General features: G+C 41.7%; 1 protein-coding gene across 1 annotated transcript in view; it reads right to left on the reverse strand.

Moving 5' to 3' along the window:
- LOC111066712 (Ig-like and fibronectin type-III domain-containing protein 2) overlaps positions 1–18,132 on the reverse strand; it is a 70,097-nt gene that overhangs the window by 23,028 nt on the left and 28,937 nt on the right. The window lies entirely within an intron of this gene.

Consider the following 18,132-nt stretch of genomic DNA (forward strand, 5'->3'; position numbering starts at 1 on the left):
TAATAATAATAGCAACAACATCAAAAACAGCCATAACAATCACAAAAAAAAGAGCAGCAGCACAAACAGTGACAACAATGCCTCAACAATTCTCAATGTTGGAGGCAGCAATACAAAAGGAGAAGAGGCAGCAGCCACGCCAGATCAGAGCAGAAGGAAGGCTCCATCCAACCAAAACGAACCCACCAGACCCAGCAGAACCAACAGAACCAAGGAACTGCCAGGTCCAGCTACAGCTACAGCTACAAGGACAGCGACAGCTACAACATTGATTTTACATTTCCGCCGCTTTGCTTGCTAACTTCCGCTGCTGATTCTGCTGCTGTTGCTGCTGCTGCTGTTGCTGCTGCTGCTGCTGGTAGCTCTGACTAACGTTGCACTTGGCATGACAGCATTTTTGTTTCATATCCATGTGCCACAATGGCACATATGCACATCGCCATCGCCATCCCCACATAACATCTCGCATAACAAAACCGTGCCTTCAGAGCCATGCAAAGAAGAGGGTTTTTGGGGTTTGATTGCAGGCTTTGCCTTCAGTAAACGACAGTGCCACTGCTTTAGCAAAAAAAGATGCAAAAACTAAAGAGCTAAGAGAACATAAGATTAAAAAACCAATTTCTTATCGATAAGCAATGGAATGAATAAGGGAATAAGGGTACATTAGTTCTTGCAAGTCTGATAACTAACGAGCAGCTGGTAATCCTCCAAAGTGATCGATTTGAGAACAAGATATAACATATGGCAAGAGGCAGAGAAACAAACAGGGAGTCCACTTAAATTGATTAAAGCTCTCCCCAAGGAAGAACTACTTGATGAACAGAGCGTTCTATCATGAGTCATAATTTCAATAACAGACTTAGAATCCCAACTGAAGATCAGAATCGAACCCATTAATAATGCTCAAAGGAAACTATTCCTGAAACATTCAAGCCATTTCCTGCTACTTCGGGTCAAAGTTTCCTTTTCATGGGAGTATTTGTGTGGCTGTTCATATCTGCATTCATTCATGATTGCATGCATGTAACCACTTCAGACTTCTAACATGTTGCTGCCACTGCTGCCACTGCCGCTGCTGCAGCTGCTACCCAGCAGGAGCAGAACAACTTGAACCAAGTTGTAAAGAGCATGGAAGAGCAGAAGCCAGAGCGCTGCCTGCAGTGCCAGTGCCAGTGCCAGTTGGGGCTTTGGCTTTGACTTTGCGTTTGCGCTTGGCTTTTGCCAGTTGTTTGTAGTAGTTTGCAACAAATAAAATATATAACTCTCCAAAAAAACAAGCCGCAAACACATAAGTACAGTCAAGTTGGGGCTGTGTGTGCGTGCGTTGTGTTAACTGAAGTGCTTACCAGGCCAACAGCTACAAGTTGGCTAAGTCGGTAAGCTCGAAAAATGGCAACAGCCGACGGCGCTGAAGCTGATGCTGGAGAGCTACTGCCGTTGACGAACGCTGACGAAGTTTCTCGCAGACACCCTTGAAGGACCTCGGATGCAGTTACATGGCCCCCCCCGCCTGCTCCCTGCCTGCCTGACTCTGCGTTGGTGTGTGGTTAGAAATTAGATTTACTAGTTTCCCGACAAACCCAAAAGCCTTCAGCTCCCACCCTTCAAAAAAGTACCAAAAACTCCATCTAAGCCAAACAACTTTTTCCAAAAACAAAAAAAAACCAAAAACAGCACACAAAAAAGTTACGAGTGTTGGAGCTTTCGGTCCGAAAACCCAAATACCCTTGAAGCATATTTCAAAGTATTAAACCCAATATATTAATCTACAACCTAAGAGGTTTTGGGTGTACGAGTACGATCCTTGCAATCAAAAATGAAAAACTTTAGCTGGTCATCCTCATAAGAAGTCCAACATGTCCTAAAGGTTTATTCTGGGGAACACGATCTGCAAAGCACTTGGCAAAAATATGGTCCCCTACTTAAGGGTATACAAATCCAACTAAAACAAATGCTTGGCGTACCCCGTTGTACTATTAAACCTACCCATGGGACTGTTGACTTTTTGGCTTGTTCGGGAAGCAAAATTTCTGTTGTTCTTCGGGCCAAATTGGTTGTGCAAGCACAGCCACACAGTACAACAAGAACAAGTGGATATCAATAAAATATTTCTCTTTTGCTCCTCATATCTCTCACCAAACGAACGACTTAATCACTTGGAAGTATCGGTGCGCCAGCCCAGTGAAGATGTGTGGGGGAATGTGTATCAGAAAAGTGTTGCAAGTTTATGGTCAGCAAAGCTGCAAAAAGTTGAGAAAACGAAAACTTTTATTGCGGACATTTGTGACAGTCGTCCAGACCGAGCCTGTAAGTGGTTTCATGGGAGAGGGATCGGGATCGGGGCGCAATGAGGAGTTAGTTTTCAAAAACTTTGATGGCCCAATTTGGCCATTGAAAATCAAGTGAGATATGAAGAATCTATTCCCAGGACACAGTTTTTTTTGTGGCTAAGCGTGGAATGTTTAGAAGCAGAGAAAAACGGTTGGGAAAGAATGGCGGCTCAAGTTATCATTAAAGGTGGAACTCCGAACTTGAACACACACAAAACATAAAGGAGAAATCATAGTGGATAGCAATTGTTTCTCACAGAACGGAATTTATTCATATTTGAAAAGATTTTAATAGATCGTTAATTTGTTTATTTGAAATTTCAATTGATTACATGTTCACTGAACCGTGGCACTTTCTTTGAGGGACTTTCAATTCAAATGATTGTGCCTGAAATTTAATGTAGCTTTAATAAAACACTTAAGTCAGAGGAGCAACTAAACGAGGACACAGTTCAGACACTGAATGAATGTCTATAATGCGCCCGAAGTCTGGAAAATCTAATTATGAATCACCCCATCATGATTTCCAGAATCAAGCCCGTGCCCCAGAAAAAGAGGGCGGTGCAAAAAAGTAACCAACCTGACTTAAAATAGCAATTACATTCATTTTACTCAAGTGCAACATGCACTCAGCGCGCTAAACTTTGGTTCAACAAAATTTCTGCATCAATGTGCAAAGGAAGCCGCCATCCTCGCCGTCCTTACCATCGTCGTCATAGCCAAACCAAACCAGGGCTGAAACTGAAGCCTGAAGGCAGCCATTGCGGAAAGTCAACCGCGACCAAAAGTGCCAGGTTCGTGGCTCAGTATTAGAGTATCTGTGTGCTACAGCGTGCGCCTGTGTGCCTGTGTGCCTGTGTGCGTCTGCGTGTGCTAGTATGAGGTGCTAATGAGCTGCAGTTTGCAGTCAGTGAAGATGTTAGCAGGCAGCCATTTTGCCAACCTTACCTTACCCAACTTTGGCCTCGGCCTCGGCCTGACGGGGCTGCCGCTCGTGCTGACAGCACTTAAAAGCTTTGTGCCACACACACACACACATACATGCAGCACTCCCCTCTGCTTCCACTCACCACCTTCCTGCCCCGCTTGGTGACGCGTGTTTATGCTGTTGATATTTTTGACATTTTCGTTTGGCATTCCCGTTATTGTTACTGCACTTTATATAAGAGTTGCGTTTCTGTTATGCTGTTATGCTGTTATGCTGTTGCTCTTCTTGCGGATGCATTATTTTCATTTATGTTTTAATTAAAATTTCACATGTCAACGATTTTTCAAAGGTGACTGTGACTGTACCCATATATATATACATACATACATACAAACATACATCCATGTACAGAAGAATTTATATCCATGTGCATGCATCTGCGTGGGTTGGGATAGGCTACTGCCAAATGAATGACTTTTTCATTTCCTCAGCCAACTCGCATCCGCTCAACATATTCCTTCTTCCAATCAACTCCTATACGAGTACGTATGTATACACGGTACTCGTGGAGTAGAAGGGTACCCTGTACTCGTCCCAAAAATATGTAACACACAGAAGAAAGCACCAAAAGCTGACTGCCTGTCTGTCTGTCTGTCTGTCTGTCTGACGACATTTTATACCTTCCCACTCACAGACGGAATAAAGAACGTAACATTTAGGTTCCTTTTTCTCTCATTGTCATATCTGAAAGCATCTAAAATCAATTAGAATAGGGGGTATCTCGTAGTCGGAATTGTGTCTTTAGTAGTCTTCAGTAGTTTTTCTTTTCGAACTTTCGTGTCGCCGTCGCCGTCGCCGTCGTCATCGTCGTGTTCATGTCGGCGGCTGCTGTCAGCTGCATTTTCCGATGGCAACTGGGAAGTATCGGGGTTTTTCCATCACCCACTCACCCACCCACCCACTCATTCGACCGGCTTTCACTTTATTTGTGTTGCTTTTTTGTTGCTGCTGCGCTGTGCTTGTTGCCAATCTATCAAGTCCCAGCATCAACTATCGATGATTTTACTAACTGGGTAACTATCACACAGGGTGCACTCTGCCGCAGCCAGTGCCCTCAGAACCCCCCGCCACACTCCATCACGGTTTCGCCCTCGGGTTTTTTGTTCCGCTGACATGATGCGCGTCAATTAAAATACGGAAAATGAAAAAGTGTTCCATGCTTTGTCCATGAATCCCCGGGAATCAGCAGGAAATATTTTGATCGACTTTTATGTGCATTGACTCTGCCTTAGACAGTCGTGACCATCTTTAAGTCCCTGTGGTGGGGGATAAAGTTGTATGATGTTTTTCATGTTTCAGTTTAAGATTTGTTTGGAAATTGTATGGTAATATAACACGTAAAACATTTAATTTGTTGTCAAACCAATGGCAGATCTCTCTTTTGTTCAATTTGCTTTCGGCCAATATTTACCCAAGTCTGTGTTTTTATAATACCATACACTATACATACATATATATATACGTGCATATGTACATATGTAAGTGTTTTACCCGTATGGAAGCTTTAATAATGTAATCCCTGAAGCTGTGTGTCACCAACCAATTATTTAATAAATAGCAAACAGAGCTAAAAACTTCTTTTCAGGTACATAAAAAAAAACTAGTAAATAAATAAAAACATTCTCATTGCATTCCGTAATCGAATTAATTAAAATAATTTGTATTGCTTATAGCTAAATGTACATGCCAGAAAATATAACTAACAAATACGCGTAAAGTCGACTTGGAAATTCTCTCGATATAACATGGAAATATCCGCAATTAAAGGAAATAAAGTAAATCTTTAAACAATATATTTTTCTTGTAGACTTAGACCATGGGCTTTTTTCTTCATTTAATTAAAATTTCAAAATACAAATCAAAATTGCCGCACCGTATTGCCCATTGTCCAAGCGACGCGTCGGAACTATTAATCAAAAACCCATTAACGATTTTCAGCCTTCTGGCGCGGTTCCCTGTTGCCCCCTTCGAGCCCGGCTCGCACTGATTAAATGCAATTAATTTTCTGTCAGCAACAATTGTGCCTACACTTTAAAGGACCAGGGCAGAGCGCAGAAACAACAGAACAAAATGTTGCACATAAAATAAAATGAGGCTTCTTTTCTGAAATCAGTTGCAAAAAGGCATTGCAGAAAATTAACAAATAAATACATGAGTGAGCGAAACTGAAAAAAATTAAATTAAAATAAATGCAAACGGCGGACAAGAGAGCACAACGGAATGAAAAATGTAAATACTCGTACAAGTTGTTGAACATTAACTTTGTTTCGGGGCGATAAAAAAACATTTTTAATTAAAACGAACGGGAGAAGACGAAGTTTGAATGCGCTGGAAAATATTTACGAAGTTTTCACTTAAATTTAATGATCATACAAATGTCATCAGAAGCTGAATAAAAAATTTATTAACATCAATATGAAATCTAGTTTTCGTAACGCGTTTCCAATTACTTAAAACGTTTATTCATATTTTATAAAAGCAGATACTCATTAATTCAAGGCTTAATGGGGAGGTACTATAACCAAATCTTTCCACAAATCGCAGATACATTTCCAGAAGCCACAAAATAAGTCAATTCAAATGGCAGTCTATCGAAAGTGAGGATTCAAAACCCCTTAAACTTTGCAAATAATTAATCATGATACGTCAGCTGGCCAGTCTGGCTGGGAATGTAGGAAGTGGATAGATATTCCATTTCCATTTGCAAAACCAGCCGAAACCCACTTGGCTTGGGGCCATCTTCGGCCAGTCAGTTGTCAGCGTTGGCAGTGTTGTCCAACTGGCAAAGCCAATAGCATTTGGTCTTAACACGTTTCAGTGTTTCTGTTTCTGTTCTGCTCGTCGATTTTTAATGAGAAAAGGGGTTCAGGCGGATTCTTTAATCACGGAATCCAGGGACAGGCCATCAGTCAAAGCAGAGGCTAATGGTTTATTTATACACAGACAGGATTGGGGGATTAAATTGCAATTTTACTCTGAAAATAAATGTTGAATGCGGTTTGTGATCATTCGTTTTATTTGGGAAATCTTTAAATGGACTAAGAGAGATTCCTGGAGAGGGAACACTACATTAAGCAAAGATCATCATAATCCTCTGCAGAAAGAATAGCTTTACACCAAACCGAGAGCAATGCAGCAGCACGGAGAAAAAACTGTTGCATACAACTGGGAATGGCATAGCAAAGGAGGGAAATTGTTGCTGCTGCTTAGCCATCGAAAATGTGCGAAAATCTCCAAACGAGATTTACTCACTCACTCAGTCATTCATTCACTCGCTTAGTCGCTGAGGTGCAATCTGTTTACTCAATAATTTGCACCAAAATAAATGCAAATTTTGCACGGAAGGTCCCTCAGCGAGCGGCAGACTGGAGTGCACTCTGCTGGAGTACTGCACTCGCTGACGTTGCGCATACGCAGCGCCGTATGCAAACTATCCACCAGAGAGATGGATAAGTGGGGGAGGGAAAGGGAGACCGACCAGAGTCAAAGAAAAGTTCCCTCGTAGCTGCTGCTTCTGCTCCTTCTGCTGCTGCTGTTGTTGTTGTTGTTGCAGAGCAACAAAAAGTTGATTTATAAACAAACTTTTGTGGCACAAAGTTGGATTCGGACCGTCAACAAATAGAAAAGAAAAACATGCTCACCAAATGGCCAACGAAAGTTAAAAGTACGCCAAACCATTCGACCAGATGCCGTCTCTGGCGCGTGTTTCCCTCATTTTCGGGGGGTGTGGCTGTGCTGGGCTGTTCTGGGCTGTGCTGTGGTATTGCAAATCCTAAAATACTATACACAATTGCTGTTTCCAAGAGTTGAAGCGAAATCAGCATAAAATACGAAGCGAAAAAATAAATAACTACGCATCATTGAAAGCATTCACAAGTTAAATAATAACGCGACCAGCTACAAAAGCACAAATAAAGTAGTTGAGTGACAGCCTGAACTCAGCCTTCCCCCAGCCCGCACTGAAGTCGTCACACAGCTGAGGACTGGATAGAAGCTAAATTCAATATGCACAGCAAGCCAGGCATCCAGGGAGTGCAGCACTGCAAACAAAAATTGTCATTCTTCTCAAAAGAAAGGTACAGGTACAGGTACAAAGGCTTCAGCATAAAGTACAGTCACACTTTTTACAGGGATGCCAAAGGATATGGGATATCCATTCGAACGAACGGATTGGTTCCTGAACTTTCTTCAAGTGCAGTCTTACAATTTCGCTGAGCTACAAAGCTGCCCAAGACATCCACGATTCTTTCGCTCAGTGCCAAAGTAGCTGCAAAGAACTAAATAAGAAGCATCCCCTGCCCCCAACAGGTCCCACGCTCCACCAACACCCGACGAAAAACCTAACCATTCTTCCGCACAGCGAGTGCGGTAAAAGTCCTCAGTCAAATCAGTTGTTGGCACGATTTTTGCAAGCAAAAATAAATCGAAAAAAAAAAGACCGAGAAGATAAAAAAATAAAGTTTTGAAGCAGCCAGTCAGCAGGATGGCAGAAAATCAGAAAGACAGCCGAACAGAGGAGCAGACGAGTAACCAACGCACAATCGACAAGCTATGCGCGTTGCCTTAACTTCTGCCGCAAAATTTTAGTTTCCGGCTTTTGATGGTTGGGTTGCATGCTTCTCGTCTTCGTCTGCCTGCCCAAGTTTTATTCTTTCAGAGTCGGTGTCGGAGTCTGCTGAAAATATGTTTTGGCTGTTGCTTATTTGATTTTCCTTTTGGCTCTTGTTGCACCACTAGAGACAGGGCGAGAGAAGAGAGAAAAGCATGTGTACCGCAACACCCAGTCAAAGCCGGTCGGCGCAACCAAAACAAATACGCAAAATTTTTGTAATTTTGCAAGTTATAAGCGAATATCTTCAGCCAAGAGCACAGTACGAAAGCAAAGTTGGCGCCTCCCGAAAAGCCACTTCAGAAGCAGCTTTAAGCCAACAAAAGAAAACCAGCAGCAACAGCAACAGCAACAAAAGCAACCCCAACTTTGAACAATTTGGCAAGACATGAAGCCGATGGAGAAGATAGCTCCTCCCTGGGCAGATGGAGCAGCTGATGTCTGAGTCTTAAAATGAAAATGAATGAGAAACCTTTTTGGCCCCAGTTGATTGAAAGTGTTGAAACGGTCTTTCGGGTCAGCCGTCAGAAGCATTAACAGAGCAACGAAATTGTATCGGGGATTAGTGCTAAATGATATTTAGATATTGATAGTTTCAGACACTGGCTGTACTCTGCACTCATGGCAAATGGACGTTGACGAAATTGTTGTAGATGCTCTGGTCCTGTCCTGCTGGTCTGTTCGCTGTGTCTGAATATTTTGGCGAAAAGCCATTCGGACATGTCGAGGCTTAGGCATAATCGATGAATGTTGTTCTTGTGTGGATGGACAGGGTGGCTAAGACTGTCTTAGGCTTTTCCTCAGGCGATTGATGCCCCACAGATTGGGATATATGTATGAATCCTGTAGTTGATAATCATACGAAGAACTGTAATCATTTATGAACCACACCACAAAAGACATTCATTAAGACCAATCAGAAAATCGATAAGCAGTCGCATAGCCTTGATGAGGATCAACAATATGTATACATATGTGTATACATATACTGTATCTGTACTCTATGAGTGCCTGCTATAAAAACATAAATAAAAGTGCAGTGAACTACATCAACGTGCCTTGAAAAAACATACTTCCAATCAGAATCAGCTCCTGTTCACCGGCTCTCGAAGAGACCTCATAAATCTGGAGTCAGGGGCCAGCGTTATAATCATCATCAGGCCATAAAGTATTGTCTGCTCCAACAGGTAAATAAGAAAACTTTTACCTCACTCAACTTGCGCCATAAACAGCCGGGCCCGGACCAGACCAGACCAGACCAGGACCCCGGACCCCGCAGCAGGACAAGTCAAGCCAAGCAGATGACGTTGGTCAAGCCAAAGTTGGTCCACACTCTCCGGGTATTTTGCAATTAAACAAAAACCAAAGAGAAGCCAATAAAACTTTGACCACTTGAGCAGGAGAGCGGACTCGAACTCCCCCACATCGGCAGACACGCATTGAAAGCTCCGAATAATAATTACTAGAAAATTAAATTCCCCATTTTATACAGAGAATATGCTGGATGCCTGCTTTTTGTGGAGTCGACAGAAACTTTGACCCCCCGTGAGCAGAACGCACCAAATGCAAATAATATTTTGGGGCATAGACAACAACGAAGGTTTTTGTTTACAAATGAAAATCGGTTTGGCAAAAACTTTCAGCACTACGAGCATGGCGGCTAAAAACGAAATACAAATGAAAATTAATATCAACTTTTTACTTCCCCGCCATATTTGTTGCCATTGGAACACTCGTATGCACACAGTATTCATTTCGCAGACATGGACGGCATGCAAATATTCTCGAACAGTGCAAATAATAAACACAGCTATGGTAATTTTTCTGCTTAGTTTAATAGATTATAAAGAGAGTTTAAAAAATAACTTTATGTAATATCTGATTTTAGGGATCATTTTGATTTAATTTAAGCTTGATAACTCGATGACTTCCTTCAAATGGGATCAAATAAATAAAACTACAATCTCTAAATAGTTCATTGTTGTGGGTCGCAGCCACTGAAGAATAGAACAATAACAGCAATTTCTGCGATAAATGAAATATATTCTGGGTCAGCATCAATGGGAAAGTCAATATTTCTTATTTATTAAGTATATATATATAAGTAAAGGGAGCGATCGGCCGACAACATTGTAGTCCGTACATTCTTGTTTAATATTTATAATTTTGTTGGCGCTTTTAAAATGAGATCTGTATACTTTAAATTTTTAAACAGATTGAAAATAATAAAAATCTGAAACTTTCCATTCAGTTTCCTGCCCTGCCGAGCAAAGAACAAAGCCAGAATATCTCACGCAAAAAAAAAAAGAGAAAAAGCCTTTCCCGATTTACTCCTGAATATAATTGAAAATTTAATTATTTTCAATGGGGGGAAAAACCCAGCAGGGCTTATTTGTAATCGTTTGTATCTGTGTGTACACACACGTAATACATATATGTACATACATACATATGTATGTACATTGTACATACATATATTTATATAGATTTCTGTGTGTTGCTGTTTGCTGCCTATTAATGTCAAGTTGCCGTAATGAGCACACAAAAAGCAGCTGATGATGCTCGGAACAGTGAAGCCAAGGACGTGTGTGAAGGGGACACGAATCGGAGGGGGATACGGATACTGGCAGGGATACGTGGGGGGTGGAGATGGCGGGGATGGCTGGGTGTAGAGGCGTAAGAGCGTGCAAAGGCATTACGATTAGGGTCTGGCATGGGGTTTATTCCGGGACTGGTGCTGTTGCCGCTTTTTCACTTATTTATGAAAATGAACCAAAAATCAAGAAGTTAAATTGGTTTTGTGTTTTGTTAACTTTTGCACAGTTACTTCTGTCTGTCGGTCTGTCCGTCTGTCTGCCTGTCTCTGCCTCTCTCTGTGATTCTGCCTTCTGCCACTGTCTTCCCCATCTGATTTTCGCTCTGTTTCAACCTGTCGACTTTGTTGTTACTTTGTTTATGCATGCCTGGATCTGAGTGTGGGATACGGATACCCGTACTTACCATATACGAATACGCGTATACATACATATATGTATAATTGAAAATACTCGCACACAAATTCTCAGACAGACAGCCAGCACAAGGAGGGGCTCCAAATAAATATAAGCCCAACGAAACACAAAGTGAAATTTATACCCAACCATATAGACCCAAATACGTATTATCCAGACGCCACACCCCACACCCCACCCACCGACCCTCCGACTCACCAAAGGAAAACGCAACTCCCCAACATGTGGGGGAAAACTTTGCCGTTGACAAGGCAGCTTGACATGGAACTACAAGAGGGCAAGAGAGGAAGAGACCCACAACCCACCGACTGACATAGTTTTGTGGGCGTCTTTTGTATTCTCATCTATTCATTTTTTTTCAGGGGTTGGGGCTGGGGCTGCGGCTAGGGCTAGAACTGGGTGGGGACGAGACTCAACGTTATGGCAGAAAGTATGAGAATGGCTGTAAGTAGTTTTGGTAACTGTTTTTGATAATCAAATGTAATTTATGTGTCTTGAACTTGCCCCTTTATCCAGCTAGACGAGCGAGATGACACACCCCCAACAGGAATAATTCTTTCAGACAGTTCAATGTACTCAATTCGAGCATTAGCTGCCGTAAATGTTTATTATGCTAACCCCTTAAAGCCAAGACTATATTTATAGACCTGCTAAAAGGGTTCAAGCCGAGGCAGCGCTCAGTTTCTGAGTAACATTCGATTCAATAATATCTTTTCAAATGTCATTTCTTATTGCCGCCATAATTGATGAGTAATAAGAATAAGCATTTAGATCTCTGATTAATTACGTGCTAAACAAATACGACACTTTTGGCTGCTGTTTTGATTGCAAAGTTAATATATGTATATCGAAATTAATGTGTAAAAATATATAAATATGTACATATGTAGTATATCCGCTAAAAATGCTGGTACCATTTGTTTGGGAGCGTATGAGAAACCCGTTCTAACCCCATCTAACTGGAGAGGAGAGAACTGCTGATCACACATAACGAAAATGCAATTTAATTTTCTCTAGTGACTGAGAAGTCATTGAAATATCTGGCAATTAATTTCTAAATACATATGTATGAACATATTTTTTTTCGTTAGAATGATCAAAGGGCAAAAAGGGATTACAGTTCATCCTAGTGATTAAAATGATTGAGGTGGGATAGAATCTAGATCCTAAATTGTCTTTTATATTTCCGATTGGCAGACAAAATCCTATAGACTGTATCCGGCTGTAATGTCTCTGAGATCTATGCATTTATGGAGACTTGATCAATAAAATATTTGCACCATTGCCAGGATTACCCGAAGAGGCTTCCTTCGATGTCCATGCCAACACTCTGAATCCATCAAAACAGCCGTCTGGAATCCACAAATTCCCCATCGTCCTGTATCTCCTCACAAACCTGACCGCACTTACCTCTGCTAAATAAATTATTTTAAGGCCAAAAACAACACTGAATGTATTTGACAGCATTATAAATGCAAATTATCCAGCAACCCCAGACCAAGTCCAAAGAACATCGTCGACAACCAAGGCATCTTTGGCAACTCTTTGTCTGTCTCTTAGCTGTCTAGAAATTGCATTAGCATGCCCGAGGAGAGGTAGGAAAGGTAGCCAGGACAACAACTACCATAAATAACCGCTTGATTGCAGACTATTAACAGCATTAAAGATGGTCACAATTCGAATGAATTCCGCATGAATGGAAATATTTCCCAAAGGGGGGAGCACTACGAGAACCGAAGGGTGACAAACAGACGCTCTGGTTCCACCCACAGATTGCAGACACACACTGATGCAGAGCAAATGAATTACTAATACGCACAGTTGTCCTTGGACAGATACACGTGTAGCTACAAGCTAATGTAATTCAAGTGTAAAATAACAACATTTTCACCTTGCCGAAAATGTGGCCAACACAAAGAAACAATTAGGTTGTCACTGCTCATGTATGTACATTTTGGATGTGTCTGTCAGTCGGTGTTTGATTTGGGCCAGAATGTGGACATTTCTTAATTGAATTATGTATATCGAGAGCGGGATTAAATAATTAGTTTAAAGTGAGAGAATGTGTTTTGGGACATTTTTACACAAATTGGAATAGACTTGTCAAAAGCAATATTTTTAGGCTGTTTTCCCCTTGTTAATTAAAGTATTTTACTTCATTTTCATTTAATGAACGTTAACAATACCGAGCAGCCTGAGCTTATTTCTTCGAAATCATTTTATTACTTTTTCTCCATCAGATAAATTCTTTCCTAGTGTCCACAGCTTTAGCTTACTGCTCAAATTTCCTCTCCTACTTTGCAAACTTTTCCACTTCAGTTTCGTATTATCGTCAAACAAAGAACTCAAATTAGTCCCACCCTAATCACACTAAATTATTAGAGAACTTTGCCTCAAACACACACATTCCTACTCCGTCAGCTGTGCAGTTGCCTTTTTCTTTGTCTTTGGTCGGGAGTTCCATAATTTCGCACAGATTAATTTACAAATTTGCATATCTGTGCGCAGGCGTAGCGCGTCAATTGCTTGAAACAGCTGTTTCTGCCATTTCAGTTTCTGTTTTCAGTTTCTGATTTCAGTTTCTGTTTGAATCATTGTTGGAATTCATGGAGTTGTCGTGGGGTTTGGGGTACGAAACTCTCTCGGTGGGTGACTGGCTTTGTAGTTGCCTTGACCTTGTAACTGTTTTCGAAGTACTTAGTCTCGGTTAATTGTCTCGCAGCATTTATTTTAAGTATGTATCTGCATCTCTCTCATTTTCCACTCGAGGTGTGAATGGAAAAAACAAAAGTCAGGTAAAACTCACACAAACAACCAATAAAGATGCACACGACTTACAGCTGTCGATTTTTTTGTGTGTTCACCTTAACAATAGGCGATCTTTGGTATACCCTTCATGAGTATCATGCATGTACATACATGTATGTATATGACAGGAAAAGTGCATCGGCAAGGGTATTTAATGATTCGGCTCCCGAATCCAGTTTCGCCTCTTTATTTTGTATTTATTTCATTTGCGTGCTTTTTGTTGCTGTTCATTTTGCACTAGAATTCATAAATATTCAAATGGCCTGCCGAGCCAGTTTGCTGTTCAAAAACTTGTTTTGCACAAGCACGGCTGTACATATGTACATATGTATGTATGTAGTGTACATATTTACTCATAGTACGAGTATACTCGTATTTGATTTGGTTTGGCGCAGTAAAGGGTGAGCGAGAACCTACGTACAGCATGCAGAGTGTGCACTTGAAAGAAATGCCTTACACGAACCGGTTCGGATTACGTTGCCCCGCAGGTTCGAGTATACACAAATCTATATATTAGCCCGGCCTGGACTGTCTATGAATAATGAGTGCCCGACCGGGCGCTGTCCGACTGAGCGGCTGAGCGACTGAGGACAGACACGGCCAGCTGACTGGACAGGGCTGCTGTGTTGGTGTTACAAGTGACTCCACTCGGCTTCTCTCTGTGCTGCTCTATTCTGTTCGGTTCAGTTCAAGCTGTCAATTATAAATCATTTAAGTCTGCTATAGCTATACGCCAGAGCATAGCTGACTGACTGTATACCACCTGTGAATGATTCAAACCAGAAAGATTTACGAAACACTTTTCACTAAATCTCGACCCTAGAAGGTCGTCATTAGTCGAAAATCGTCTGCTATATTTGTTCGTCTATTCGTTCCATGAACGAAAGCCACAAACCGACTAATGATGTACATCCATATACTTGTATAGGAGAGAAAACAACGTTTTCTAGTGGTCAGCCAATTAATTAAATTTAGTTAAAATAAATATTTTTATTTTGATGACATGTTGAGATGGGCACTTGCTTGGGCCGTAAGTTTTAAAGTAGAATGTGTTAGGAGTTTGGGAATGGGAGCACAATTCTTACTAGCCAAGATTTTTTTTTCCATGAAATTTTCCATTTGATGTTTGTACGTATACCAAAATATCAGGCTGTCTGGTCGATTTTGAAATGACCCTAGCATTAAAGAAACTTACTCTACCCATTCCAATAGGGAATAGCAGATATACTCAAGCTAAAGCTTTATACTATATCCATAACCATATAGTTTTAAATAAAAATAAAATAAAAAAAATGGTTAAGTATGCAACAAATACGATTTGATGATAAAGTAGCTTCTACATAGTTTCTTGATATGGCGTAGAGTATTGTTCAATATTGTTCAATATTGTTCAAACACAAACCAATAAAGCTGTATCGATTAATACTAATTCATCCCAAAGAACAATGCCCCAATTGGGGTAAGTAAACCTTAAACGATACCCAGAGAGAGAGCACTCTAACAAAAACGAAAACTCTATCCAAATAGGACTCGGATCATTCAAACAAAAGTTATCCATAGTTCACTTAAAATCCTAAATTGGGAAAGGGCGGGGGTATCTGTATCTACCACCCCCCTTGCATTCGCGCTATCCACATCCCCTTGCCACAGCCGCAAGAAACTTTCAATTGCCAACTCGGGGAAAAGTTAAAAAGCGGCACGCGGAAATTTTCTATTTTCCTTTATTTTTTTTCTTTTTTGTTTTTTGTGCAACCCATCAACAACAACAGCAAACTGCTAAACTGTAAAGTACCCAAGCTCCAGCCAACTTTACCCACAGCCCCACTCCTACTCTCAACGCCCCTCGCAGCTTTCCCCTGCTCACACCACTCCCCTCCTCAGTCAGCTGAGCAGCTACTTCCAATGGCAGCAGCCATTAAATGAAACTTAATTAGCCCTAAATAAGCAACAGAGCCAATGAGTAAAATGTGGCTCAAATGGCGGGGAAGTTTGGGTTAAGAGGGAAACAAAGAGCGCGGGCAGGAGCTGGCAGGGGGTTTTTGCATTTTAATGCATAAACTGAAAAATCATTGATTACTTTAGGTGCCGATGGGGTTGCTGTTGGAGTTGCGTTGGGCAATGGGCTATTGCTGGGGGGAAAACAACTAAAAAAAAAAGTGCTTTGTGCATTTGACGCGATAAGTTGATTAAATTGCATAGAACTGGGCCGAACACGAGCAACGGGACGTTGGAGTGGGGTGCGAGGGGGTGTAATGGTGGTGGGCGGACCTCGCAAAAAGCGGGTAGAGAGGAGGTTCCCCTACAAAGTGGGCATCATAAAACGCATTAGACGGCGGCTGAGTGGGCGGCCAGAACTCTTTAGATTGAGATTGAGTGCCGCTAATTTGAATCCGTAATTTCCCTGAAACGCCTCCTCTTCTATCATACCGCTGCTCCCTCGTGGGTGTGGCCGTAAAACGGCTTAGAACATGGTTGCAATTTTGTTGCAACGTTCCAGCGGCCATAGCATTTTGGTTTACGGCCGTATTATATGCTCCTTACCCACTCCTCTGACTCCTCTGCCTTTTTTGCATCTACTTGTACTTCATCGAGTGGAGGCGGCAGAGAAAAAGTTGCAACTTTTACGATGCAGCCCCAGACTCGTAACGGTCGAACGAGCACCCAAGTACAGTTGCACCCGGTGGAGCAGCACACCGGACTGCACTGAGAAAACTGTTTGAAATCTACAAACAAAGCAGCCTGTGTCAGAAGGGAATGCAGATTTTGTATCTAACGCTGTTCCGAAGAGACTTTTCTCCCAGACGTAGATCTAGAAGGCCTACTGCATCAAGGGCTATTGAAAATGTTTTGTAATTCCCATCCAAAATGACTTCTTTGGGAACTATGTAGTTTGGTTCAAAATTTAAGGAACTGCAACTGGAAAGGGGTGCATTTAGCTGCCGTGTTTTTCCGCAGTGTACCACAGCTAGCTGTTAACCAACTAGACAGATAGATGCCCGTACTTTTCTCCAGCAGCATTCATGGCACTACGTAGCGGAAGTAGATGAACCTTCCCTGCAACTTAAGCGGCTCGCGATGCGCGCTGTCAGCCAGAGGTCGTCTCCAGGGTGTGGGACTTGGTTGGTTGGTGGCTTGGGGGCTGGAACTCAACCCCAATAAATGTAGTTCAAAGTCAGGCAAAATCGTAAATCCATCGTTGAACTATAAAAAACCGTCTTACTGCAATTTGTATCTCTTTTGCCAGAGCAAGAATGCTTTTGGTTGAGGGTTTTAGTGTTTGCGTTTGCGTTTGTTTCTGCCTGGCTTTGGCTTTGGTCTTTTGCTTGGTTGCTCGGTTGCTCAACCCGTGAGCACTTTTTAATCCGATTTTGTTGCATTTTTTACCATGTTCTCTGTAGTATGTGTTCTCTATGTGTGTGTATGTGTCTGCGTGTATCTATGTGTTCCATGGCGATTACGCTGTTGCTTGTTTCTGCTGCTTCTTCCTTGCACTTCCACCTACTTTTTCCGTCTTTTTTTTGTGATTATTTTAGTTGCATTTACCCTCCCGCCTTCTCATCACCCTCAGACGACCCACACTTTTGCATTTTTTATTTAATATATGCGGTGCTGGCCTTTCCCCTTCTCCTCACACTCCCCCGCACCCAACACCACCCAACATCCAGTTGATGTAGCGGCCCCTGTTTCTGTTTAGCCTTGGTTGACTATTTTAAGCCGTAAAACCCTTAACCGTGGCTTAGCCATGCAGACCATAAGTTCACCCCGAATGAGAGTGCACAGTGAGAAAAGGGGATATGATCTTGACATTCTTACCAAAAATGCAGTCAGGGCTGCAAGCTGTTGAATTAATTTGTAGACTTAACAGAATTACCCTGGTCCGAGTCCGAAAACGGCAGCAATCTTGAATGATATTGTTTGAATTTAATATTTATTTTGAGATCTCTCACTCGATATATCTAGAGCAAAGGGAATAACTTCTTTGACCGCAGTATTTATGTACATATGTATGTATTTATTACATATATGTATGTAGTTTCACTGGTCATATTTTGGATGCAAGTTATTATAGAACCATTTTTTGGGTACGCCAAGAATATTAGATGGTTTGGTAATAGTTTAATATTTTCTTTCAGTGGCTGTTGAAGCATTCTTTTGACATTTTTTTTATTGTTTTACTGTTTTATGTCCCCAAAGAATCCCTCATTTGGGGGCAATGCCAACAATGCTGGGAATACCTGATTCGTTTGATAATCCTTTCGGCTGAAAACTGCTTATGCACACAGGACACAGGCCAGATTGCCTCCCAGTCCTCGAAGGATCCAAGTGGTTTGGAGTGGCGTGGCCTGGCATGGAGTGGAGTGGAGTCCGATTCTAAGTCCGAGCCAG

The sequence above is a fragment of the Drosophila obscura genome, unplaced genomic scaffold (genome assembly GCF_018151105.1).
Source record: "Drosophila obscura isolate BZ-5 IFL unplaced genomic scaffold, ASM1815110v1 contig_189, whole genome shotgun sequence".
Lineage (NCBI taxonomy): Eukaryota > Metazoa > Arthropoda > Insecta > Diptera > Drosophilidae > Drosophila > Drosophila obscura.